We start from the raw sequence: 25,960 nt of genomic DNA on the forward strand, positions 1-25,960 counted from the left end.
CTATAACCTCAGATATGAATATGACACCACCCTTATGGCAGAAAGTGAAGAGGAACTAAAAAGCCTCTTGATGAAAGTGAAAGAGGAGAGTGAAAAAGTTGGCTTAAAGCTCAACATTCAGAAAATGAAGATCATGGCATCTGGTCCCATCAATTCATGGTAAATAGATGGGGAAACAGTGGAAACAGTGTCAGACTTTATGTTTTTGGGCTCCAAAATCACTGCAGATGGTGACTGCAGCCATGAAATTAAAAGACGCTTACTCCTTGGAAGAAAAGTGATGACCAACCTAGACAGCATATTCAAAAGCAGAGATGTTACTTTGCTGACTAAGGTCCGTCTAGTCAAGGCTATGGTTTTTCCTGTGGTCATGTATGGATGTGAGAGTTGGACTGTGAAGGAGGCTGAGCACCGAAGAATTGATGCTTTTGAACTGTGGTGTTGGAGAAGAGTCTTGAGAGTCCCTTGGACTGCAAGGAGATCCAGCCAGTCCATTCTGAAGGAGATCAACCCTGGGATTTCTTTGGAAGGAATGATGCTGAAGCTGAAGCTCCAGTACTTTGGCCACCTCATATGAAGAGTTGACTCATTGGAAAAGACTCTGTTGCTGGGAGGGATTGGGGGCAGGAGGAGAAGTGGACGACCGAGGATGAGATGGCTGGATGGCATCACTGACTCGATGGACGTGAGTCTGAGTGAACTCCAGGAGATGGTGATGAACAGGTAGGCCTGGCGTGCTGCGATTCATGGGGTTGCAAAGAGTCGCACACGACTGAGCGACTGAACTGAACTGAGAAAAATTTAAACATAAGCCCAATAAGCTTTTATGGAAGTGAAATTTCTTTTGACCATCTCCTGCCTAGGAAATGGGACCAGACTGTGACTCCTTGGACAGTGAGGGACCAGTGTGGAAATGCTGATATCCCGGAGTGGAAGGGGGATGAAGACGGAGCAAAGGGTGGTGGATCCCTGTGTAGCTTTGGAAGCCCACGGTCATTGGAGCAATTCTTGCATGAGATGGAACTTTCAGTTCAGTTCAGTCGCTCGGTCGTGTCTGACTCTGCAACCCCATGAATCGCAGCACGCCAGGCCTCCCTGTCCATCAACATCACCCGGAGTTCACTCAGACTCACGTCCATCGAGTCCGTGATGCCATCCAGCCATCTCATCGTCTGTCGTCCCCTTCTCCTCCTGCCCCCAATCCCTCCCAGCATCAGAGTCTTTTCCCGTGAGTCAACTCTTCACATGAGGTGGCCAAAGTTTGGAGTTTCAGCTTTAGCATCATTCCTTCCAAAGAAATCCCAGGGCTGATCTCCTTCAGAATGGACTGGTTGGATCTCCTTGCAGTCCAAGGGACCCTCAAGAGTCTTCTCCAACACCACAGTTCAAAAGCATCAATTCTTCGGTGCTCAGCCTCCTTCACAGTCCAACTCTCACATCCATACATGACCACTGGAAAAACCATAACCTTGACTAGACGGACCTTGTTGGCAAAGTAATGTTTCTGCTTTTGAATATGCTGTCTAGGTTGGTCATAACTTTCCTTCCAGGACAAAATGTCTTTAATTTCATGGCTGCGGTCACCATCTGCAGTGATTTTGGAGCCCAAAAACATAAAGTCTGACACTGTTTCCACTGTTTCCCTATCTATTTCCCATGAAGTGATGGGACCAGATGCCATGATCTTCATTTTCTGAATGTTGAGCTTTAAGCCAACTTTTTCACTCTCCTCTTTCACTTTCATCAAGAGGCTTTTTAGTTCCTCTTCACTTTCTGCCATAAGGGTGGTGTCATCTGCATATCTGAGGTTACTGATATTTCTCCTGGCAATCTTGATTCCAGCTTGTGCTTCTTCCAGCCCAGCGTTTCTCATGATGTCCTCTGCATATAAGTTAAATAAGCAGGGTGACAATATACAGCCTTGATGTACTCCTTTTCCTATTTGGAAGCAGTCTGTTGTTCCATGTCCAGTTCTAACTGTTGCTTCCTGACCTGCATACAGATTTCTCAAGAGGCAGGTTAGGTAGTCTGGTATTCCCATCTCTTTCAAAATTTTCCACAGTTTCTTGTGATGCACACAGTCAAAGGCTTTGGCATAGTCAATAAAGCAGAAATAGATGTTCTTCTGGAACTCTCTTGTTTTTTCCATGATCCAGCGGATGTTGGCAATTTGAACTCTGGTTCTTCTGCCTTTTCTAAAACCAGCTTGAACTTCAGGGAGTTCACGGTTCAGGTATTGCTGAAGCCTGGCTTGGAGAATTTTGAGCATTAGTTTACTAGCATGTGAGATGAGTGCAATTGTGCGGTCGTTTGAGCATTCTTTGGCATTGCCTTTCTTTGGGATTGGAGTGAAGACTGACCTATTCCAGTCCTGTGGCCACTGCTGAGTTTTCCAAACTTGCTGGCATATTGAATGCAGCACTTTCACAGCATCATCTTTCAGGATTTGAAACAGCTCAACTGGAATTCCATCACCTCCACTAGCTTTGTTCATAGTGATGCTTCCTAAGGCCCCCTTGACTTCACATTCCAGGATGTCTGGCTCTAGGTGAGTGATCACACCATCGTGATTATCTGGGTCATGAAGATCTTTTTTGTACAGTTCTTCCGTGTATTCTTGCCACCTCTTCTTAATATCTTCTGCTTCTGTTAGGTCCCTACCATTTCTGTCCTTGATCGAGCCCATCTTTGCATGAAACATTCCCTTGGTATCTCTAATTTTCTTGAAGAGATCTCTAGTCTTTCCCATTCTATTGTTTTCCTCTATTTCTTTGCTTTGATCTCTGAGGAAGGCTTATCTCTCCTTGTTATTCTTTGGAACTCTGCATTCAATTGAGATCTTTCCTTTTCTCCTTTGCTTTTTGCTTCTCTTCTTTTCACAGCTATTTGTAAGGCCTCCCCAGACAGCCATTTTGCTTTTTTGCATTGCTTTTTCTTGGGGATGATCTTGATCCCTGTCTGCTGTACAATGTCACAAACCTCCATCCATAGTTCATCAGGCACTCTGTCTATCGGATCTAGTCCCTTAAATCTAGTTGTTATTCACTGTATAATCTTAAGGGATTTGATTTAGGTCATACCTGAATGGTCTAGTGGTTTCCCCTGCTTTCTTCAATTTAAGTCTGAATTTGGCAATAAGGAGTTCATGATCTAAGCCACAGTCAGCTCCTTGTCTTGTTTTTGCTGACTCTATAAAGCTCCTCCATCTTTGGCTGTTAAGAGTATAATCAATCTGATTTTGGTGTTGACCATATGGTGATGTCCATATGTAGAGTCTTCTCTTGTGTTGTTGGAAGACAGTGTTTGCTGTGACCAGTGCATTTTCTTGGCAAAACTATTAGTCTTTGCCCTGCTTCATTCTGCATTCCAAGGCCAAATATACCTGTTACTCCAGGTGTTTCTTGACTTCCTACTTTTGCATTCCAGTCCACTATAATGAAAAGAACATCTGTTTTGGGTGTTTGTTCTAGAAGGTCTTGTAGGTCTTCATAGAACCGTTCAACTTCAGCTTCTTCAGTGTTACTGGTCGGGGCATAGACTTGGATTACCATGATATTGAATGGTTTGCCTTGGAAACAAGCAGAGATTATTCTGTTGTTTTTGAGATTGCATCCAAGTACCGCTTTTGGACTCTTGTTGACCATGATGGCTACTCCATTTCTTCTGAGGGATTCCTGCCTGCAGTAGTAGATATAATGGTCATCTGAGTTAAATTCACCCATTCCAGTCCATTTTAGTTCACTGATTCCTAGAATGTCGATGTTCATTCTTGCCATCTCCTGTTTGACCACTTCCAGTTTGCCTTGATTCATGGACCTGACATTCCAGGTTCCTATGCAATATTGCTCTTTACAGCATCGGATCTTGCTTCTATCACCAGTCACATCCACAACTGTGTGCTGTTTTTGCTTTGGCTCCATCCCTTCATTCTTTCTGGAGTTATTTTTCCACTGATCTCCAGTAGCATACTGGGCACCTACCGACCTGGGGAGTTCCTCTTCAGTGTCCTATCTTTTTGCCTTTCATACTGGTCATGGGGTTCTCGAGGCAAGAATACTGAAGTGGTTTGCCATTCCCTTCTCTAGTGGACCACATTTTGTCAGAACTGTCCACCAAGACCTGTCCGTCTTGGGTGGTCCTACATGGCATGGCTTAGTTTCATTGAGTTAGACAAGGCTGTGGTCCATGTGATCAGACTGGCTAGTTTTCTCTGGCTGTGGTTTCAGGGTGTCTGCCCTCTGATGCCCTCTCTCAGAGCCTACTGTCTTACTGGGCTTTCTCTTACCTTGGACATGGGGAATCTCCTCTCCATCACTTGCCCCTTCAGCGCTTGACACAAATTCTTTCTGAAAATAAATGGGCTATAAATCATAGTTTTTTCTAAATTAAACCTGAATATATTCAATTATGATCTATTAGCTCTAAGACCAATCTGAGACTTTAAAAAACATATTAATAATTTAGCAGTTTCCAAATATTTGGGTATTTTTTATAAAAAAGTCATACTTTAATAGTCTATAAAAGTAATCTGTAGACATTGAATGAGCCGGGTTTTACCTCACGAAGAGCAGGCTTTGTGTCAGGGTTGTGCTAATGTTGATTCACTGTCGCCCCCATGTGGCCATTTCTAGACAGCACTTTGCAGAATTTGTTACCATTTCATGGCTGGCTCAGAAGTGCAGAAAACCTGGGTTCGGTCCCTGGGTTGGGAAGATCCCCTGGAGAAGGAAATGGCAACCCCCTCCAGTGCACTTGCTTGGAAAGTCCATAGACGGAGGAGCCTGGTGGGCTACAGCCCATGGGGTCGCAAAGGCTCGGACACGACTGAGCGTCTTCACTGTCGCTGCTCCACTCTTGACGGCTCACATGGTAAAGAATCTGCCTGCTGGGCGGAGACCTGGATTCCATCCCTGGGTCGGGAAGATCCCCTGGAGAAGGGCATGGCATCCCACTCCAGTATTCTTGCCTGGAGAATTTCACAGACAGAGGAGCCTGCAGGGGCTACAGTCCATGGGCTCAAAGAGTCAGACATGACTAAGCAACTAACACTTTCACTTTACACTTTTTCACCATCAAATTGAAAGGAGGATAAGAACAGGGTTGATTTCTGCGTCTCCTGGCTCCTAAAACTCATCAGACAGTTTATGAAATGTGTTGTGTGTTAGTCACTGTCATGTACAACTCTCTGTGACCCCATGGACTGCAGTCCACCAGGGTCCCCTCGCCACGGTATTCTCCAGGCAGGAATACTAGAGTGGGTTGCCACTGACGTCTCCAATTTATGAAATGACCGTATTCAAATTCAGAGTAGATCTTTACTAGCAACATTACATATTTTAGATTAATACCAATTTAATTACGATTTTAAAATTTATCATTCCAATTTGAATGGCTCCAAACTTCTAAATAATCTAATAAATATCTCAACTATTTGGAGACAGTATAATTCATTGACTAAGCTCATGGGCTCCATAGTCAAAAGATCTGGGTTTGAATAATAGTTCTGCTGCTTCCAGTTGGGCCTCAGTTTGCTCAACAGTAAAATGTAGATAATAGTACATATCTCAGGAAATTATCTTGAAGATTAAATGAGGAAATACACTTCCAATACTTCGAAAGGGATGTGCCTGGAGGCCATTTGGATAAGAATTCATGTTCCTGATGCAAGGAGGCCAAGTTTGCTCCATGGTAAGGGAACTAGATTCCATATGCTGAACCCCTGAATTGGAAAGTCGACTCTATAAGTCAACTAGTGCGTTTAAAATAGAAAAAGAGAATAACAATAAAATGAACACAAAATAAAAAAGGAAGAAAGAAAAAAGAAAGGGAACGCCCCCCCAAACAAAAACAAAAGGAAGAAGAAAAAGGGGGAAAAAGGCAACAGAGAGATAAAAGGAGCTGAAGAAATGAGTCCAAAGTCGCAAGAAGCCCAAGCCTTTGGAAATGAGCTCGCTTTGGGGCTTGACCAAGGGCCCTGAAGGGAGAAAAGCATATGGGCCACTCTCCCGGCAACTTTTGGTTCTGGGAGCCTGAACGCTAGAAGAGTGTCCAGTGAGAAAGCATAGAAATCAAAGTGGACCTCACTGGAGAGCCAAGTTGAGGCAAGGGTTTCTTGTTGTCCGGGGAGGGGTTGTCCTCAGGCAGGGGTCTGGGGTGGGGAGACCCCTAAAGGGGAGAGGGTAGGTGGGCAGACATATGTTTGCACAAGTGTGTTAGAATGTGATTGGTGAGCCCACGGCATTCCTCTGCAGCTCGCATTTGTGTGCTGAACTTGGAAGGCCCGCAGTGAATCTCTAGCGGGCAAGACTGGAAGGCCCAATGGCCCCGAATCATTTGCATCCGGAGCCCTTTGGTCCAGGGGGCCAGGTCGGAAGTGTGTGCGGGGCTTCGTCACGGGGAATTCCCCGAGAAAAGTGTCGGTGGTTGGATGGCGGGAGTGGGAGTGGGCAGGCCCTCGGCCGCCTCGGCGAATGAGGAGCTTGCACGTGCGGGGGTGGGGCTGTGGGAAAGCCCCCAAAGGACCGAGGGGGCGGGGCCAAGGCCCTTTTTGGAGACGTCGGTGTGAGGGAAGGAGGCATCGGCGTGCAGCTGCAGGTAGGAGATGGAAACCCTCGTGGGCCTTGTTTGCAGAGCCCCGGGGGCTGCTTCTGAGCACGGGGGAGGTGCGTGTCCTGCTCCCTTCGACGTCTTAGCCGGAGGGCAAGGTTGTCGGGCCAGCGCCGCTGGTGCGGATGCCCTCCGGGGACCCTCTGTCCCTGAGGGGCCGTCGCAGGCGGTCGGGCGTCTCCAGCGGGGTGACTTGGCTCCTGGGTCAGCGGGGCTGGCGCCTGGCCAGAAAGTCACCCTGAGTTGGAGGGGGCCGTGGGGGGTGGGCGCTGGGCTTCAGAATCTGGGGAACACGTGCTATGTGAATGCGGCGCTGCAGTGTCTGAGCCACACGCCGCCCCTGGCCAGCTGGCTGGCGTCCCGGCAGCACGCCACCCTCTGTCCGGCCGGCAGCCCCTGCACGCTCTGTGCCATGCGAGCTCACGTGACCCGAGCCCTCCTTCACGCGGGAGAGGTGATCCGGCCCCGCAAGGACCTGCTGGAGGGCTTCCACAGACACCAGCAGGAAGATGCCCACGAGTTTCTGATGTTCACTCTGAATGGCATGCAGCAAGGGTGCCTGAGTGCATCCCAGCCGTCGGGCCACGCCTCCGAGGACACCAGCGTCGTCCGTCAGATCTTCGGCGGGACGTGGAGGTCTCGGATCCAGTGTCTCCACTGCCTCGGTGTCTCGGACACGTTCGACCCTTATCTGGACGTCAGCCTGGATATCACGGCGGCTCAGAGTGTGGAGCAAGCTCTGAGAGAGCTGGTGAAGCCCGAGAAGCTGGAGGTGGAAAATGCCTATGACTGTGGCGTTTGTCTCCGGAAGGTGCCTGCCACCAAGAGGTTGACTTTGCACAGCACGTCCCAGGTCCTGGTGCTGGTGCTGAAGCGGTTCACACCGCTGAGCGGGGCCAAAAGGGCTCAGGAGGTGCGCTATCCCCAGTGCCTGGACGTGCAGCCCTACACGTCTGAGGGGAAGGCAGGGCCACTGGGCTACGTGCTCTATGCCGTGCTGGGGCACTCCGGGTGGAGCTGTGAGCAAGGACACTACTTTTGTTACGTCCGAGCGGGCAACGGCCAGTGGTATAAGATGGACGATGCCTAGGTGACCGCCTGTGACGAGACTGCTGCCCTGAGCCAGAGCGCCTACGTCCTGTTCTACGCCCGGGAGGGTGCGTGGGAAGGGGGCGCTGGGCGAGGGGCAGCGGCCCCCCTCGGGGCTGACCCCACAGACCCCGGGCAGCCTGCAGGAGACGCCAGCGGCAGAGCTCCTGGGTCGCAGGAGTCCCCGGGGGACACAGAGGCCGAAGGGCTGAGCTTAGAGCAGTGGAGACGCCTGCAAGAACACCACCGACCGAAGCTGGCCTTGGAGCTGCGCAAGATCCAGGCTGCCCTGCCTGCCGGTGCAGTCGTAATTCACCGGTCCAGACATGGAGGAGGGAGAAACCGCCCGCCGCCCGCACAGGAGCACCACCGGCTCGACCGGCCCAGCACGGACACCCCGCTTCCGGGGCCGACAGACGTCGGCCACGGCCCTCGCGCCAGCGGGAGGGCCAGAGCGACCAAGCGGAGGAACAAGAAGCCGCGGCCATCTCTGGGGCTGTGGCGGTAGGCCGGCTCTGACGCACGTGCGTGCAGACGCCCAGGCACACTCTGCGTGCGGCACCCCCTGGGCGACGCAGCAAGAGGGCCGCCGAGGAGCGAGTTCCTCTCTGGCGGTGAGGACGATGTGGCCTCCTGGGCAAAGGCGGGGCCTGGAGTGAGCCCGGGGTCTCGGTGTTCCCTGGGAACGGGTTCGTGCCCAAGCGGCTCAGCTCTCGAGGGCTGGCTCTGCTGGGAAGTTGCCGGAGCGAATGGGGTGCATGAGCGGGTCTGAGCACGGTGCCAGGGCCTGCCACTTCGGCGAGGGTGGGAGAGTCCTGTCTGGATGGGACTCTGGGTGTGGCTTGGCCTTTCTCGAAAATGCCCCAAACGTCGAGCAGCATCCGGGGGGAAGATGGGCCAGCAGTCTTTATGGGTGGCTGCCCTCGGGAGGCCTCGCGCTACTAGGCAGAGGGTCCGGCAGGAATGAGGCGGGGATCCGTGCGTCCCCGGCAGGATGCTGGTCCGCACAGTTCCCTGGGGCTCCATTTCCGGTGCAAGGAGCATGCTGGAGAAGTGCCGAGTGCCAAACAGGAGAAGCGATCCACGATGCCATGAGCACCACCACCGGCACCGCCAGCACCGACACGAAGGCCGAGGGGAGAAAGGTGAGCCAGCTAGTCCCAAAGAAACCTCTCCACCAGCAGTGCACCGGGGCCTAGGTGGAGATCCGTCGCGCAGCGTTCATTTCTGAAAGCAAAGGTCCTCCCCGCCCTGAGGAAAGACCCGAGCCTGCCCTAGATTGGGATAGCAAGACAACTGGACTTCCGACTCAGCCCGGCCTGCCTGGCAGTCCGTTGTCTCTTCCAGCTGGGCCCCGGACAAACGCCGCTGGACGCGAGGAGATGCGGCCGGCCTCCAAAGTGCCCGGGGCGGTGGGGAACCTGTCCTCCCCTGGCTGCTTTCTCGACTGCCTCGTGATTCCCGTGACCCGGTGGAGGGGCGCCTGAGGACCCTTATCGATCACCTCTCGCGTTTCATTTCTGTTTCTTGGCTGACGGCTGCGAACCCCAAACCCTCCAGCAAAGGGCAGACCGGGAATGTGCGGTTTAACATCTCAGACCTCGAGGGACAACTCTGGCTGCTGACTGCGCCAGTCGGCCTGGCAAGGAACAGAGAACGTTCCGATGGCTCGTTCCCCCCGCATGGTTCCCTACAGCGCACCATGCCCTCCACACGTGGAGAGGAAAAAGAATGATGAGCAGTATCTTCCCCCAAGAACACGAACAAGCGTGCCCCGCGCGAGGACGTGGAGCCACCCACAGCCCTCCCTCATCATCACCACCCGTCTTCCTCCGCCCCATCGTCCCCAACGGCCTTGCTGCCTGCCCCACCCGCCCCCCTCCGGAGAAGAGGGAGAAGGAGAAGGAGGAGAAGGAGAAGAACGGCGATGGGAGCGGCGTGGCAGAGCGAGTGGGAAGGTGGCCTCACGCTGGGGGAAATCCGTGCAAAAGCGAGAAAGATACTGGCTGATCTCGCTTCTCTGTGCCATGGGAAGGAGGCAAGAGGACAGCAAGGGTGTGAGCCCCTGGGCGATAAAGCACAAAGCGGTAGGGTCCTGGGATGGGATGGGGAAGCGGGAGGTGGGAGGGGTGCAAGAGGCTAAGGAAGAAAGCGGGGTCAGGGCCGTTCTTTCCTAGTAAGGATCGACGGGATCAACACTTCAGCTACGTATGGGAAACACGCGGACCGTGGAACCCCCATCGTCCTGGAAGGCAAGCATAATGTCCAGGACGGGAGAGCAAACAGACACACCTGTCCCACACCGAGAAGGAAAGCGACGGTCCTCCTCCTCCAGGAGGGAAACCTTTTGTATACCTTGAGTTATAGAGCGTTTTAAGCCATGGAATTGGAAAGACGACTGTATGAGTCAACTATTGTATATAAAATAGAGAAAGAGAATAAAAGCAACAAAAAGAATAACAAAATGAACACAAAATTAGAAAAAAAATAAAAAAAGGAAAACCAAAAAAAAAAACAAAAACAAAAACAAAAAACCGCTCAAAAAACCCCAAAAAACAAAGAAAGCAATGACAACAACAACAACAACTATCAAAACAAATGGAAGAAGGAGAAGGAAGGGCGGAAGGCAACGGAGACATGAAAGGAGCTGAAGCAATGAATCCAAAGTTGCAGCAAGACTATGCCTTTCGGAATGAGCTCGCTTTGGGGCTTGGCCAACGGCCCTGAAGGGAGAAAAGCATATGTGCCCCTCTCCCGGCAGCTTTTGGTGCCAGGACCCTGAACACTAGGAGAGTGTCCAGTGAGAAAGCCTAGAATTCGGAGTGGACCTCACTGGAGAGCAAAGCTGAGGCAAGGGTTTCTTGTTGTCTGGGGAGGGGTTGTGTCAGTCAGGGGTCTGGGGTGGGGAGACCCCTAAAGGGGAGAGGGTAGGTGGGCAGACATATGTTTGCACAAGTGTGTTAGGATGTGAATGGTGAGCCCTCGGAATTCCCCTGAATGCATGAATTCATTCATTTCATTTCAGTTATGTAGTATCTAGTGTTCCTCTCTTGGCAACCCTTTGGACTGCCACTCGGCAGGCTTCCGTATCCTTCGCACAGTCTCAGAGTTTTCAGTCTAATATCCTTGGTGCTGTTGGCTCCATCCTTCGGTCTCATCGTCTGTTGTCTTCTTTTCCTGCCTCAATCTTTCCCAACATCAGGGTCTTTTCAAATTAGTCATTTCTTTTCATCAGATTTCCACATTATTGGAGTTTCACCTTCAGTATCAGTCCTTCCAGTAAGCATCCAGGACTGATTTCCTTTAGGATGGACTGGTTTTATATCTTTGTAGCCAAGGTACTCTCAAGAGTCTTCTCCAACACCACAGTTTTCAAGCATCAGTTCTTCGGTTCTCAGCTTTCTTTGTAGTCCATTTCTCTCGTTCATACACGCCTAGTGGGCAAACCGTAGCCTTAACTCATAGAACCTTTGTTGGCAAAGTAATGTCTCTGCTTTTTCATATGCTGTGTTGACTAGTCATACCTCTTTTTCCAAGGAGCAAGCATCTTTTAATTTCATGGCTACAGTCACTGTCTGCAATGATTTTGAAGCTCCATAACAACATAAGTTGAGTTCTTTGCCACAGCAGCAAGGAGACTTTGAGGCAGAAACCCCCAGATAAGCCATTTCTGGCTCACAGACTGTGAGGAGTTTAATAGGCAAGGTTGAAGAGTGCCGTCTTGGAGTAACGCTGTCAGAGAGGAACAGAAAGCACGGTCTACCAGGAACCAGGAACTGACCCCACCCCCGAGCACCATCGCCTACCAGCCTCCCTCCAGACACAACGCCCACATTCCCAGCCTCACCTGGCGGCTCGCTGCTGCCCCCATGTCTCTGTGTGAGGGCCGCCTGCTCTCAGACGTGCTTCTGCTAGAATTGTGCAGGCCCAGCGCCTTCCCTTCAGCCTGGTCACCGCAGCAAGGCCTTTTAGACCCTCCTGACCAGTGACTCCAAGCCCTCCCTCACAACGCCCTTTTTTATTTTCTGTAGAGCTCTTGTTCTTTTCCTTCCCCTGTCTTGGTTCCATACTTTTCTCTTTCTTCACTCCAGACCGAGAGCTCCTTGAAAGACGGGGGCCGCTGGTCATTTTCAGCACTGTCCTCGGTACCACTGAGTCACCTGGCATAGAGTGAGTACTCACAGCCTGGGTGCTGACTAAATAAACGGGGGGATCCTGGGGCTCCCCTTCCCCTTCTGTCCAGGTCAGTTTCTTGAGATGATCACTCTTACTAGGAAGCGCATGCTGTTTCTGAGGCGGGAGCATGGCCACAATGACCTCCGCCATCATTTCTCTCTCTCCAGTTGCTCCAGCAAAGCTCAGCCAGCAACCCCGACCTGGTGCCTCCTGGTGGCCCGCGCTAGCATTGCAGGACTAACCGGACCCTTCATTCGAGTCTTCAAGGCGGAGGCTCTCCAGAGTTCCAGAGGTGAAAGTGTGCTTCAGGCAGGCTTCCAGGGCTGTGGAGAGACCCAGGGACCGCCTTCTGATTTTTCATTTCCTCTCCTCTCTTTGGCGTTTAGTTCGCTCATGTTGCATCCTCGGCTCACACAGGACAACAATTTCCTCCTACTTTCAGATGAGAACCTCTAGAACCCGGCTAGGGCTGGTCTCCTTTCTGGAACCCTGACTCTGAGTCCACAACTGTGCCCTCTCCTGCTCACCACAAGCCCTTGTTCCTTCAGCTCCTCTCTCGTCTGAGGGGCCTCTGTGAGTGGAAAGCATTTTTCCAAGCTCTCAGAACACAGGGGTCAAAGGTGGAGAACCAAGGTCGACAGATTTCCCAAGCGCACTGAGTGAACCCTTGGGGGGTCCAATAGCAGGCACACAATGTTTAGGAAAGGAAAGCAAGTCCTGTCCTGTAGCACCGTCTATACTGGGGAATGGGGTGTGTGCTCAGCCTGGGTTTGAAAGCCTGGAAAAGTGGACTGTGGGACTGAGACTGTGTTCACTGGAGAACACTGTGGAGAGGGCCCACGCCCAGACAGGACTCAGGGAACGTGGAGAGTCCCCCTCGCGCTTTGGACTTCTGAATGCATTGCCCATTGCCAGGAGCGGGGTGTGCAGGCCCCTGCTCCATGGCAGAGCTGCCTCCAGCCCTTCCTGCTCTCCCAGCACTGACACTGTGTTCTCTTCCTTTACCATCTCACATCGTCCCCCACCATGGACCCTATATCTGTTTGTGCCTGCTTGTGTGAGCATGAAAATGCACAGAGAATAATGGCCCAAATGGGGCCAGGTTGGTAGAGTTCACCAGGAACTTAGGGTCTCTCACTTCCAAAGCAAGCATGAAGGATAGGACTGCGAACTGGCTTACGGATCTGGGGTCCTCACTTTCCTACCGGCCTCTGCTCACATACTGTGTTCTGGACAAGTCTGCCTCTTTCTAGGCTTTAGTTTTCAAATTGTACCAAAAGGCTTGGATCAGAAGCTGCATAAGCGCAGGCACAGGCAAACGTGTCCTCTGATTCCAGCAACAATAGACGGGTTGTTGGCACGGGTGGTCTCAGGAGGCCTGTGCTCCTGATGTGGGCAGAGGCAGGCGAGCTTGTAGCAGGATGGCCAGGACACCTGTCCTATCCCAGCACCAGCCAGAGGGCATGTGCAGGCCCGGGGACAGTGAGCGCACCTATGCCCCGCCTCCCTGCACAGGCACCAACACTGGACCAAGGGCTCTGCTCAGAAGGTGAGTTCTTTCGGATACCCCACCTGCAGCCTCTAAAAGGCACACATTTTCTGGAGCCCTAAGGACAGATATTTCACATGGACGTGGTTCCCAGCAAGTAAATGGAATGTGGAAGGGGTGTTTGCCGTGTATACGCTCAGGATATGAAATCATGCCCCGTGATGTGCCATACATTTCCCCTTTACGACCGAGTGAAATAAGCCCAAGGAACATACCTGTGTTTGAACGCACATGTTGATGATGGAAAATCCACAAATTAAAGGTTGCTGGTCCCAGAATCTCTGACTGGAGGAAAATCAACAAGAAGGATCACTTGCCATTTGAAAGTGATTTTAATTTCATTTTTATTGAGCTGTTAAATGAAGAGAGCTTGCCAGGTGGTGCTAATGGTAACAACTGAGAGTGTTAGCAGCCTCGGTAGGGAGGCCAGGGGCCCCAAAGCAGCAGGAAGAAATAAGCTGCAAGTGACACCTGGTTCTGTCTGAACTTTTCTCAAACCTTGAGCTAACCAATGCGTTTTTCTTATGGAAATGTTTTTCTTCAGCTATGCTAATGAAACTATGTACTTGCTTTGGGATCTCACTTTCTTCAAGTCGGTTCTGCCTAACACTAACTTTTGTCTCAAACCTTGGGTTGATAATGGCTCAATAAATCAGTGTTCATGTCAATTGTTTTATGGCTGGGGATGACACACCTTGTGCCATTCTATCTCAAAAATGCTTATTGTGGGAGAGGGGCCTGGTGAAACTCCCTCAGCCTGAGGCGTCTCTCTACCTGAGATGAAGTCTGCCCAAACCCATGTCCATTGAGTCGGTGATGCCATCCAACCATCACATCCTCTGTCATCCCCTCCTGCCCTCAATTATCTTTCCCAGCATCAGGGTCTTTTCAAATGAGTCAGCTCTTCGCATCAGGTGGCCAAAGTATTGGAGTTTCAGCTTCAGCATCAGTCCTTCCAGTGGACATTCAGGACTGATTTCCTTTAGGATGGACTGGTTGGATCTCCTTGCAGTCCAAGGGACTCTCAAGAGTCTTCTCTCTCAGGACTATGTACGTAGTAGCCATGGGGATAAGATGTCTTTGACCGAACTGGCCTCCCAGACTGACAAACATGATTCCATACCAAGATTTCCCGTTGCCAAAAAGATTGTAATACTCCCCTCTACAGTCAGTCACCTTTGTAAGCTTTATGGCACCCACTGGTGTAGGCTGCAGTGTCTCACCAGCTGGCTTCTGGTTATGAATCGTGGCTGTAACCTGACTGTGTCTCCCTTTAACACTTCCCAGGCTAGGTTTAAGGAATTGGGGGATGAGTACACTTAAGGTAGATAAGGTTTCCACAGAAGTCGGTCGGGGTCCTTGGCTAAGAGGAGGCTCTGCCTTTGGACTGCTGGTGTAATAAACTGCACTCCACTATCTGCATGCCAAAGCCTTTGACTGTGTGGATCACAAGAAACTGTGGAAAATTCTGAAGGAGATGGGAATACCAGACCACCTGCCCTGCCCTTGAGACACCTGTATGCAGATCAGGAAGCAACAGTTAGAACTGGACATGGAACAACAGACTGCTTCCAAATAGGAAAAGGAGTACGTCAAGGCTGTATATTGTCACCCTGCTTATTTAACTTATATGCAGAGTACATCATGAGAAACGCTGGGCTGGAAGAAGCACAAGCTGGAATCAAGATTGCCGGGAGAAATATCAATCACCTCAGATATGCAGATGACACCACCCTCATGGCAGAAAGTGAAGAGGAGCTAAAACGCCTCTTGATGAAAGTGAAAGAGGAGAGTGAAAAAGTTGGCTTAAAGCTCAACATTCAGAAAACGAAGATCATGGCATCCGGCCCCATCACTTCATGGGAAATAGATGGGGAAACAGTGGAAACAGGGTCAGACTTTATTTTTTGGGGCTCCAAAATCACTGCAGATGGTGATTGCAGCCAAGAAGTTAAAAGACGCTTACTCCTTGGAAGAAAAGTTATGACCAACCTAGATAGTATATTCAAAAGCAGAGACATTACTTTGCCGACTAAGGTCCGTCTAGTCAAGGCTATGGTTTTACCTGTGGTCATGTATGGATGTGAGAGTTGGACTGTGAAGAAGGCTGAGTGCTGAAGAATTGATGCTTTTGAACTGTGGTGCTGGAGAAGACTCTTGAGAGTCCCTTGGACTGCAAAGGAGATCCAACCAATCCATCCTAAAGGAGATCAGTCCTGGGATTTCTTTAGAATGAATGATGCTAAAGCTGAAATTCCAGTACTTTGGCCACCTCATGAGAAGAGTTGACTCACTGGAAAAGACTCTGATGCTGGGATGAATTGGGGGCAGGAGGAGAAGGGGACGACAGAGGATGAGATGGCTGGATGGCATCACCAACTCTATGGACATGAGTCTGAGTGAACTGCAGGAGATGGTGATGAACAGGGAGGCCTGGCGTGCTGCGATTCATGGGGTCGCAGTCGGACACGACTGAGCGACTGAACTGAACTGAAGGATTCAAATTCAGAGACTCCTAAGACCTTACCCAGAATTTATTGGCATAATGTTCTTCTAGGGGGTGCGGAAAGCCATCTAAGTGTGTCTTCTGATATTTCGTTTTAACATGTTCATGAGCAAAATAAAATATGAAACAAAGACAGCTTCAAGCATGTGTGGTTGGGTGATTCTAAATTATTGATCAAAAGTATAATTTTCTCTTAAAATACAATGTGATTTCTGCTTCCAAATACAGAGAGTGTCTGGACTTCCTCAGCAGTCGTAACTGGTTATTAGAAAGCTGAACAAAATACAGGAAACGAACCCGGGGTCAGAATGCTTGGCTAGAGAAACCTGGAAACCAACCGCATCACCATAAAGCCTGAGACCGCAGGTCACGTGGCGGAGTCCCCTGGGCTTCCTCCCCCTGCTGCTGTCCTCCCGGGCGCCCCTCCAGCCCAGTCTCTTGCTCTATCAGCACGTGTGAGCCCACTCTAGGGCCCTGGAGCGGGTTCCCCTTCCCGCAACGATGAGAGGAACAGGGTCTACTTGCTCACCTGCCATTGGGAATTAGAAAGCTGAACAAAACAGGAAACTGTTCTCAGGCCCGGAACAGCAGGCAGTGTGGGGGTGCCAGCGCTAGGTTCCTCGCGTGAAGGTGAGCACACACCCCCCCCCGATGACTCTCTGCCTTCAGGCGGTCTTCACGCTGCAACTGCAGTCAGAGGAGCCCACGAACATTCTGGCAGAATCTGAATTGAGAAGACGGGTGAGCTGGGAGGCCACCGAGGCTCTGATCTGTGTGGCAGGGCGTCAGAAAGGAGGGCGCGCTACTCACAGAAAAAGCTCCACAGCTGCTGAATGGTCCCTTTGAGTCTATCGAATATCAGTATCAATCAGAGGACACACAGGTGAGATTCCACAATGAATAAAAACACAAAAACATTGGTCTCAAACCAAAAAACAATTCCTTCCACATTACATTTTTTTCAAACTATGGCAATTAAATGAAGGCTAGTGAGCAGTACACACATACATAAATGGATGTTTCTAGAAAGCAATTTCTTAAAGATGTCAATAAACCTCGTCATGCCAATTTTAGAATTCTACTGAAAAAAGTACATCTCTCTTTGCATACAAAAGGCGTTGGGATAGCTTTAGTTTTGTTTGTTTAACCATTTTTTGTTGGTTTCTGCCCTACAATGCAAATTAGCCGTAATTATTTATATATGTATATATGTGTATATCACTTGCTTCTTGAGCCTCTCCCCTCCTTGAATAGCTTTAGGATGGAAAAGTTATAAGGAGCCCTATAAACAGTAAGGAAATCGTTGACCATGTTACACATGTTCCTGACTCAATATTATGCTTCCATTATCATGTTTATAAAAATCTTAAAATACAGACCAGGAAGTGCATTTCCCGCCTACTATTTGCGTTGCAAGGGGTCAGCCAGCACCCACTTGCATTTGCAGCAGAGACTGCGGGTCTGGATTTCCAGTAGGGTTGCTGTGGGGCAGGGGCAAGGCCTCGTGGGTTGTAGAGAGTTTTCTCTGCTTTTACATATTTAGACATGCTGAAACTCCTCTTCGGTCATCTTCAACTGAGCAGCTGTTTTGTGGGTAAACTTTATACTTACAGACAACAGTAATAATTACAGTAACGTCGATAATACTAATTTTCGTTATTACAGACTTCACTTTCAACTACTAAAACCTGCTGCTGCTCCTACGTCGCTTCAGTCGTGTCCGACTCTGTGCGACCCCACAGGCGGCAGCCCACCAGGCTCCCCCCGTCCTTGGGATTCTCCAGGCAAGAACAGTGGGATGGGTTGCCATTTCCTTCAGTGCATGAAGGTGAAGAGTGCAAGTGAAGTCAGTCCTGTCCGACCCCATGGACTGCAGCCTACCAGGCTCCTCCGCCCCTGGGATTTCCCACGCAAGAAACTCAAGTGGGCTGCCATTACCTCAAAAACTACACTGTAGGAAATTCTAAAGCACCGAAGCTGTCTGGCCATCTGGTCGACAGTGATCACCCAGCTACAAACTAAACAGCATAAACGCCACCAGGACAAACCCGTATCGCAGGGGAAGGCACAGCATCACCTGTCCCCACGCGTTCCCTCCGACTCCGCCGGAGGTTGCATCTCTTCCGCATTCTCCGGTTCACAGGCTCTTATGAGACTAAAGACCGCGCCCCCAGCACTCTCCAACGGACGGCCCCGGACGTTTTCTTTGTCTCCGCCAACATGTGTTTGACGCTTCTGACCGCCAAGCCCAGGCAGGACTGGAGCCGGGCATTGGGCTATCTTCTTACTCACTCGCGGTGAGGGGACCCGTGAGTGTGTGATCCAAGGCCGCAAAAGGAACAGAAGAGACCACAGACAGTCCCCGTGAAGACGCAGCCCAGGCGCGGACGATCGCAGAGCGTGAAGGCACAGTGGGCGTCGGGGAGCAGCTTCCCCGCCTCTGCTGCGGACCTGAGCCCCCGGCGGCGAGAACACGCGGTGCCGCGGGGAGGGCCGGGCGCGCACCCCAGCGCCGCTTTTTTCCGCGCGTTCGGCACGTCCGCACTCCTGGGGAGGAGGACCCGGATCCAGGGACGGCCGGCGGAACCCAGCGCGGTAGCAGCCGGAAACACGCCAACTCCAGCCAAAACAGGAAAACCGGGCAACGTGGCTCAGGACACCGGGCGGAGCACGTGCATTTTCACGCGCGAGCTATAACCCAGGCGGTACACGAGACCAGAGGAAACGTCCCGACTGCTCCCAGCTCCTAGGGACACGGCCCGGCTTCGCCACTTAAGCCTGCCCGTTCAAGTCAAGCGGGAGCAGGAGGCGTCTAGGCCCGGAGAGGGGGCCACAGCCCGCCCGCCAACGAGCCCTCTGAGTAAAACTCGCGCGGGCTGACCAAGCCCCAGAGCTTAGAGCGGGAGTACCGCGGAGAAAAAACGAACGCCCCAAATGGTGGCCCGAGTCTGACCGCCGATGCACCAGCTCTCCGGCGGGGAAGACCCTCTCTCCGCCCGCCCCGAGGCACCGCATATGGATGGGCGCCGGAAGATGCTGGTCGACCCGAACGAACACCCGAACGAACACCCGAACGAACACCCAAACCACCCTTCCAGCGCGGCGCCAGGCCGCCTCCTGAAACACTGCAGATCCAATCTTCAGCAGGAGCAGGCGTGCCCAGGCCTCAACGGCACCGGGGTTACCACTGCCAGTGCTGCCGGCCTCTGGAGCTCTCCTCCACGTTTGCCGGCTGAATCGCAGCCCTTGTGAAGGTCGCCGAAGGAAAGGAACGCTCTGCAAGCGGCCCCCGGGGGCGCACGACAAACGGTTCGAGCGTCCCCGGGACGAGGCGCCGTCGCCGGCAGGCCGCAGTGGCGCCTACCGCCCGAACGCCTGAGCTCGCCGGGGGCCTCTGCCTCGGAGGGGGCTCCCCGCTCGGGACAGCACGGCGCGGAGCGGCCCAGGGCGGGCGGAGAGCGGGAGGCCGCGGCGGAGAGGCCCTCCCCGTGAGATTGCAAGGCCCAGGCGACCTGAGCAAGGGAGATTCTGCAGGGGGCTGGGCTGTGTGAACTGTAGGCTGAAACACAGTAACACAAAGAGAGAGAGCGCGGGAGACATTTCATTCTGTAATGTCAGAGTCGAGATGCTGCTGAAGAATAAAACCCAAGGCTCAGAAGCCATAAAGGAAAGGACTGAAAATTGGACTACATAATTGGTCTTTTAGTCTTTCCCAAGAAAGACAAGAAATGGGTGTATGGGAACATGTGTGCAACCACACGCATAACAGTGTTGACATCAGCATTACTTAATCACAGGATATTTAGAAAACATGGCAAGGGACCAGTGCTTTTACATAACACAGCTATCAGTTTGCTCTTTGGTTTATTGCTGTGATTTAAGTGAGTTAGATCTATAGGTATTAGATATCTACGGCAAACTGTCAAAACAGAAAGTTCTAGCACTTCCAGCGCTGCATATATATACGCATCTACCTTTTTAAAAAAATGCAGTGGAAAAGTAAAGAGAATAGCTAAACTGGTTTTAAAAAGCAAGAATCAAGTCTTTCCTATAGCCTGGTGTCTGGACAGAAAGACGTGCAGAAACAAAGCTGGGCCACACGACGTGCTTTTCTGCTCCCTCCTGCTCTAGTCTTGGGACGGGCAGCTGGCATCTCAGCCCCTCCACCTCTCTGCTCCACTAACACCCAGAGCCCCTGCGGGCAATCAGAGCTCTGACTCTGCAGGCCTGGGATCCCTGTGTCCACAGTCTCTTCCTTCAGGTCAGGAGCCTCGAGCCATTCACTTGGCTTGCCCAATCATGCGTGCCCAGAGCTGCTGGCTCTAACACACACCTGTGTAGTCCTTCTCTCCATAAGCTTTGAGCTGATATCCCAGGGGAAGACCATTCCCCTCACAAAACAGGTGTGAACCACGGGAACAACCGGAAGTTTGCACCTGGACCCATTATGCAAACTCTGTGCACAATCAGCTCCCAAAGACACTACCCTGTTCCCCGCGCTGTTTGCGTGGCATGGGCGCGGCTCACTTGAAGCATCCAGACTCACTTCTGTGGCAGGAAGAAATACGAGGCACACACACACACGCACGGGCGTGCACACATGCATGCACACACACAAACACGTACACACACACAAACATAGAGGCACACACATACCCCAGGAGCCCCTCTGGACCCCTGCTAGGGCTGGCAATGGTGGGAGCAGAAAAGAGATCATTCTTGCTACTTCTCGGGTCCCCTGCGCTGACAGACCCTCGTGGTTTCACTGATTTCACTGCGGAGAGTGCGGGCTTGGAGCGCCCTAGTCTGTAGTTTGCTGTCCAGTGCCCTGTGCTCTATTCCGTCCACTCTACCCTTTCTCCTCAATGCACAGTCAGCACTAAGAAATAAGAATCGACACACATTGCATTCAGTTTTCAAATCTGAACAAAGTTTAAGAACACAGAGAGAAATTGAGTTATTGTGAAGAAGGTAGTGAGAAAATTTTATTTATCTGTTCTGTAGCTACCAAAATGTTCAAATATAGTCTATAAAAGCTTAATATTTTTTAAAATTAGGAAAAGTAAATAAGCCCTCATTACTCCTCCTTGCCCATCACTATCTCTGCCCCAGCTTCCATCACACTGGGCTCGCCTGACGACACGCCTGTTCTCCTGGTTGGGGACCTTTTTCACACTCATCACTGTCATCTATGCCCGCTGCACACCTGCAGCCTCGGGGGCCATTCCCATGGTAAATCAGGGGGTTTTTCTCCAGTGAGCCTGAGGGGTGTTGTTGTTGTTGTTTTTTCTTTTAATAGAAACCTCTTCCACCTGCCTTCTAAAATCACAACCTTTACAGATGCTATAACAAGTGGGTGTGAATGACAGAAAGAGGCTGTTTCCATATCAGTCCCTGAGCTGCCATATGCCTAACAGAGTGGTGGATGTTACTGGCATTAATATTTCCTGGGTGGTGTTAGAAGATCCAGGCTGAAAGGAGAAACCGGACAATTTGGCAAGACACAGATCAAACCAGGAACAAGAGCAAGTCCCTCTCATTGTTTCAAGGTCAAGAACTCAGCCCCCACTGTCCTCCTCTGCATCCTCACGCAGGACAGTTGAAACTGACCAGATAAAGCTGAGGAGATGGAGAGCCGTCATGAGAGCCAAGCCTCTAAAGCCCTGCTGGATACTCCAGGCTGAGTCCCCGACACTCACCTGGGGGTGACCCCTCCCACCAAACCACGGGCACGCAGAGATAAGGGGAACCCTGCTCTCTCTGGGGTCAACGGTAAAACACTATGGGCTGCTGCTGCTGGTAAGTCACTTCAGTTGTGTCCGTCTCTGTGCGACCCCATGGACTGCAGGCCCCCAGGCTCTCCTGTCCCTGTGGTTCTCCAGGCAAGAACACTGGAGTGGGTTGCCATTTCCTTCTCCAATGCATGCAAGTGAAAAGTGAAAGTGAAGTCGCTCAGTCGTGTCTGACTCTGTGCGACCCCATGGACTGGAGCCTACCAGGCTCCTCTGTCCATGGGATTCTCCAGGCAAGAGCACTGGAGTAGGTGCTGTTGCCTTCTCCAAAAACACTATGGGCTACTTCCCACATAAACAAGGTAGTAATATTTCCATTTTACACAGAAAAATCCGAAAGTCATGAGGTGCCATACTCTGATTAGACCTACTTGTTCAGTTAATTAATATTCCATTCCTATGGTTTACATCAAATCCCAGGAAACCCTCACAATGATCACGTGGGGAATCTTGACTCCACAGGACAAACACCACTCTCAAACATTTCAATAACTAACTCTTGATCAGATGCATCGGGCTTTGTTCTCCAATTCCCACCGAAGTGGTTTACGGTTTCCCATCCTTCCTGCTGTGCCCTCCCCTGACCCTCTGGATGCAACTGCCTTCTGTCTTGACTGCCCCCCATGTGGGAATCAGGCAGCTTTGGAGCCTTAACCTTAGTTCCATCATCCATGGCTCAGATATGGGCCAAGCGACTCTGAATCTTCTCAATGGTGGGTGAAACAATCTAAGGGGTCATGTCTTGGTGGAAGGTCAGGCACTCTGGTCGCACAGATAAGCTCTTAAACCCGCCTGCACAGGAAAGAAGCAGGAGCAGGCACATCATGAGTCCCCCGGTGGTTGGCACAGCCCCACAGGGCAGACACGCTCATCAAATGCAGAGGATTTTCACTTTGGGGTGAAATCTAGTTGACACCTTCAGAGACATGGTGAAATACTCCATGGATTTCTGCCCTACTAAATATTATTCGCAGAAACAGTCATTTCATAATTTTTGTTTAGGAAAGTATTTGTCTTTAAGGAAGAAAAATTAAACTAATTATATTCTTCATTGAACAAATTTGTGTGCCCACTCAAAGCGTATTCTGACATTAGTTGATGCTCCCCATCTTCCAAAAAGATAGGAAATATAGTCATTTGTTTCCTTTCAGCCTGCTCATCTCCAGGTGTCCCATTTTCCCAGAAGGGTGTGCTTCCTCTGGCTACAAGTCCCACCTATTCTCTTATCCTCAGAAGAGAGCTCAGGCTTCAGCCATAAATTCAGCCTTTGAAATAAATACCTCAGATGACCTAGTGGCCCCAGGAGAATGAGAAGCTGTCCCTAACATGGTGAGAAACCTTGGGTCTCCTCCCCAACTAATCTTTGCCAAGCCTCCCTCCCATCTGGGTTATTATCCTAAAGATGTCTGTGGGCAGCAGCTGCTGTGAGAGAGAAGAGGGTCTCCGGAGGCCCAGCACCACCCCATCCTCTTCCCCAGCAGCCCTAATTCTGGGTCTGGTTTCTTTCTTTCTTTCTTTTTTTCTTTTACCACGAGTGCCCTTTCCAGCCATCCTAGGACCTCCTTTAGAGCAGTTCTTGAAAGATTCCCCAACCACCATTGGCCTCACTCGCCACTTCTGTACTTCCCTTCTGAAACTAAATTCAGTTCTTTCAAAAAGATTGAGTCCAGGGACGTCCCTGGAGGTGCAGTGAAGGGGACACAGGTTTGATCTCTGGTCTGGGAAGATCTCACACGCCACAGAGCAAGGAAGCCTGTGCATCCCGACTCCTGAAGCGGGCACAGCCGGGAGGAGGTGCTCCACAGAGCAAGGAAGCCTGTGCACCCCGACTCCTGAAGCGCACACAGCTGGAAGCAGGTGCTCCACAGCTAGGGAAGCCGCCACAGTGAGAAACCCAAGTAGCATGGTGAAGAGCAGCCTCTCAGGCCATGAAGGCCACAGCTACAGAAAGCGGGTGTGCAGCAGCGACAGCCCAGTGCAGCCAGAAGAAATTAATTAACTAGTTGAATTTTTAAAAGACTGAGCCCAGAAAAAAAAAAATGAATGACATTTCATTTCTCTTTATTTTCATTCTTCTTCTGACATTTTGCACCTGATTCTGTTAGATATTTAGGATGCTCACAAAACTCCAGGTCACAGAAAAGGAGAAATGCCCGGTGTGTTCAGCGTCTCAGGGAGCAGGCACACATCACTTCTGCTGAATAGTCCAAGGAGATGTGCGGGTAACAATGAACCAAAACCACCAGAAAACCCCAGGAGGAGAGCAGCCCATGGATCCTGGAACTGTTGTCTGCGGGGCTCACTCGGGGCAGCAGAGGACCCACAGGGCGGCTGGGCTTCCTGAGCCCCCAGACTGCTGGGGAAGGCTGCCGTCTTTCAGTCATGATTCAGGCTCCCCATCAGGAAAACCAGGCCAGATCTCAGCATCTCTGACTCAGTAAATACCTTCAGGACCCACCCCAAGTCCACCCTCTCCTCCTCTCTCTCAGGCAGCATGAGTGCAGTGTGGGCTAGGTCGCTGATCATCCTGGGGTGCTAAGGCCAGGGCTGGCCACATAACTCACCACCCGGGGATTCTCGGGGTCCTAAGGACTTACCTACTTCCCCATTCAGGTGAGGAACAGCAGTGGCTGTGACAGGCAGGACGTCCCAATAAGGCAAAGGGGCAGGCCGAGTCAAGGAGAAACGGCAGGAGGCTGTCCGTGCGGGAAGCTGAGCGGGGCAGCATGGCCAGCCCCTCTGTTCAGGGACAGGCGGGAGCCCTTGTCACCAGAAGCAAACGCGGTTCAGCCGGGGTCCCAGGGCTGTGACTCACAGCAGGTAATGACACCAGCTTCTTGGTCCCTGAACCCGGCGGGCACTTGTGAATCTGGGATGGCCAAGGAGAGCCAAGCCAGGTGGAAGATCGGCCCACGGAGCCTGTGGACCTTGACACCCACTGGGCGGAGCACAGAGAGAAGGGCTGAGCGGTCACCAACTCTCAGTGAGGGGGAGGGCGGGAAGCTTTGGCCTGAGTCTCATTCCTGGGACCTACCTACAAGGGTAAAGACTGACCTGACCCTTACTAGATTCTTTTTAACAGAAGCCCAGGGTTCCTACTGTACCCAGTTTCTAATGGGCCAAGGTGAAGATGGAAGAAAACGTTAGCATCATTCCTTCTTAAATTCATTTCTAAATTCATCCAATGTTTACCGGACATTTTTATCACTAGTGATAAAGAACAAAATCTCTCTTTGAGAAGGTCATTCTCTGCTGGTAATACAGAAAGTAACCCCCGTCACAGGGCAGTGGAGTCCACTCACTCTGCCCAGGAGTCTAGAAGCCGTGACAGTCCCATGGGGAGAGGAGGTTCAGGTGAGTCTTTAAAAGTGAGACTTTTTTTAACCTGGAGGTGGAGGCAGCTAGTGTGAAGAACAGGAACATTTGTGAAAATGAACCTCATTCCCCCCTTCTCCTCTCAGGTGCTGGACCACATGGGACCCCAGGCTGTTCTTTGAATTCCCCATGCCTTCCCGCCACCCCCCACCCCCCAGTCACAGAGCATTTCCCGTCTCTCTGTTCTCCCTGAAACACGCTTCTCTTCCAGTGACAGACAGCTCATTCCTCCACTGGCTTCAGGCCTTTACTTAAACGCTCCCTCCTGGGGGAGAGATCCCACACCACACATGGAAAGCATCAGCTCCATCCTTCTCTTCCTGCCCTGTCCTGCCCTCTCGCTCTCTCTTCTTTCTTGCATCTCTGACAGCCTCTAGGGATGGGGCTGTGGGTGAAGGGAGAAGGGGGGAGAGGGTAGGGTGGTATCTTCTCTCCACAGGCTTTGCTGGAAAATTAACTGTTTTTCTTCAGACAAGGCATGAATATAAATTGCAGGTAAATTGAAACTTAAATTGAAGGTGTTAATAAATTGAACATTAACTGTGAAAGACAACAAACATGAAACCTTTTGGAGCATACCTAACAGAATGCTATTATGATGTCTGGGGGGATGAAGAACTTTAAAAAGCCAAACAGACGGGTAAGCAAAAGATGGATAAATATGATCATGTTACATGTAACAACTGCCGCTCATCAAAAGACATCACAAAATGAGGAAAGCAGAAGCCGGGGAGTGGGAGTGAATGAGCAACAAGTGTGGAGATCTTTCACCAAGAAATATCTTTTTAAGGTAGATGTCAAAAACACATTAACAGGCATTGCATGGAAGGTGAAACATGGAAGTCCAAGGAACATTTAAAATGTGAT

General features: G+C 51.0%; 1 pseudogene; it reads left to right on the top strand.

Moving 5' to 3' along the window:
* Positions 1 to 6,601: 6,601 nt before the first annotated feature.
* On the top strand, positions 6,602 to 8,203 carry LOC138079803 (ubiquitin carboxyl-terminal hydrolase 17-like protein 6; annotated as a pseudogene).
* Positions 8,204 to 25,960: the final 17,757 nt, after the last annotated feature.

The sequence above is a fragment of the Capricornis sumatraensis genome, chromosome 5 (assembly GCF_032405125.1).
Source record: "Capricornis sumatraensis isolate serow.1 chromosome 5, serow.2, whole genome shotgun sequence".
Taxonomy (NCBI): domain Eukaryota; kingdom Metazoa; phylum Chordata; class Mammalia; order Artiodactyla; family Bovidae; genus Capricornis; species Capricornis sumatraensis.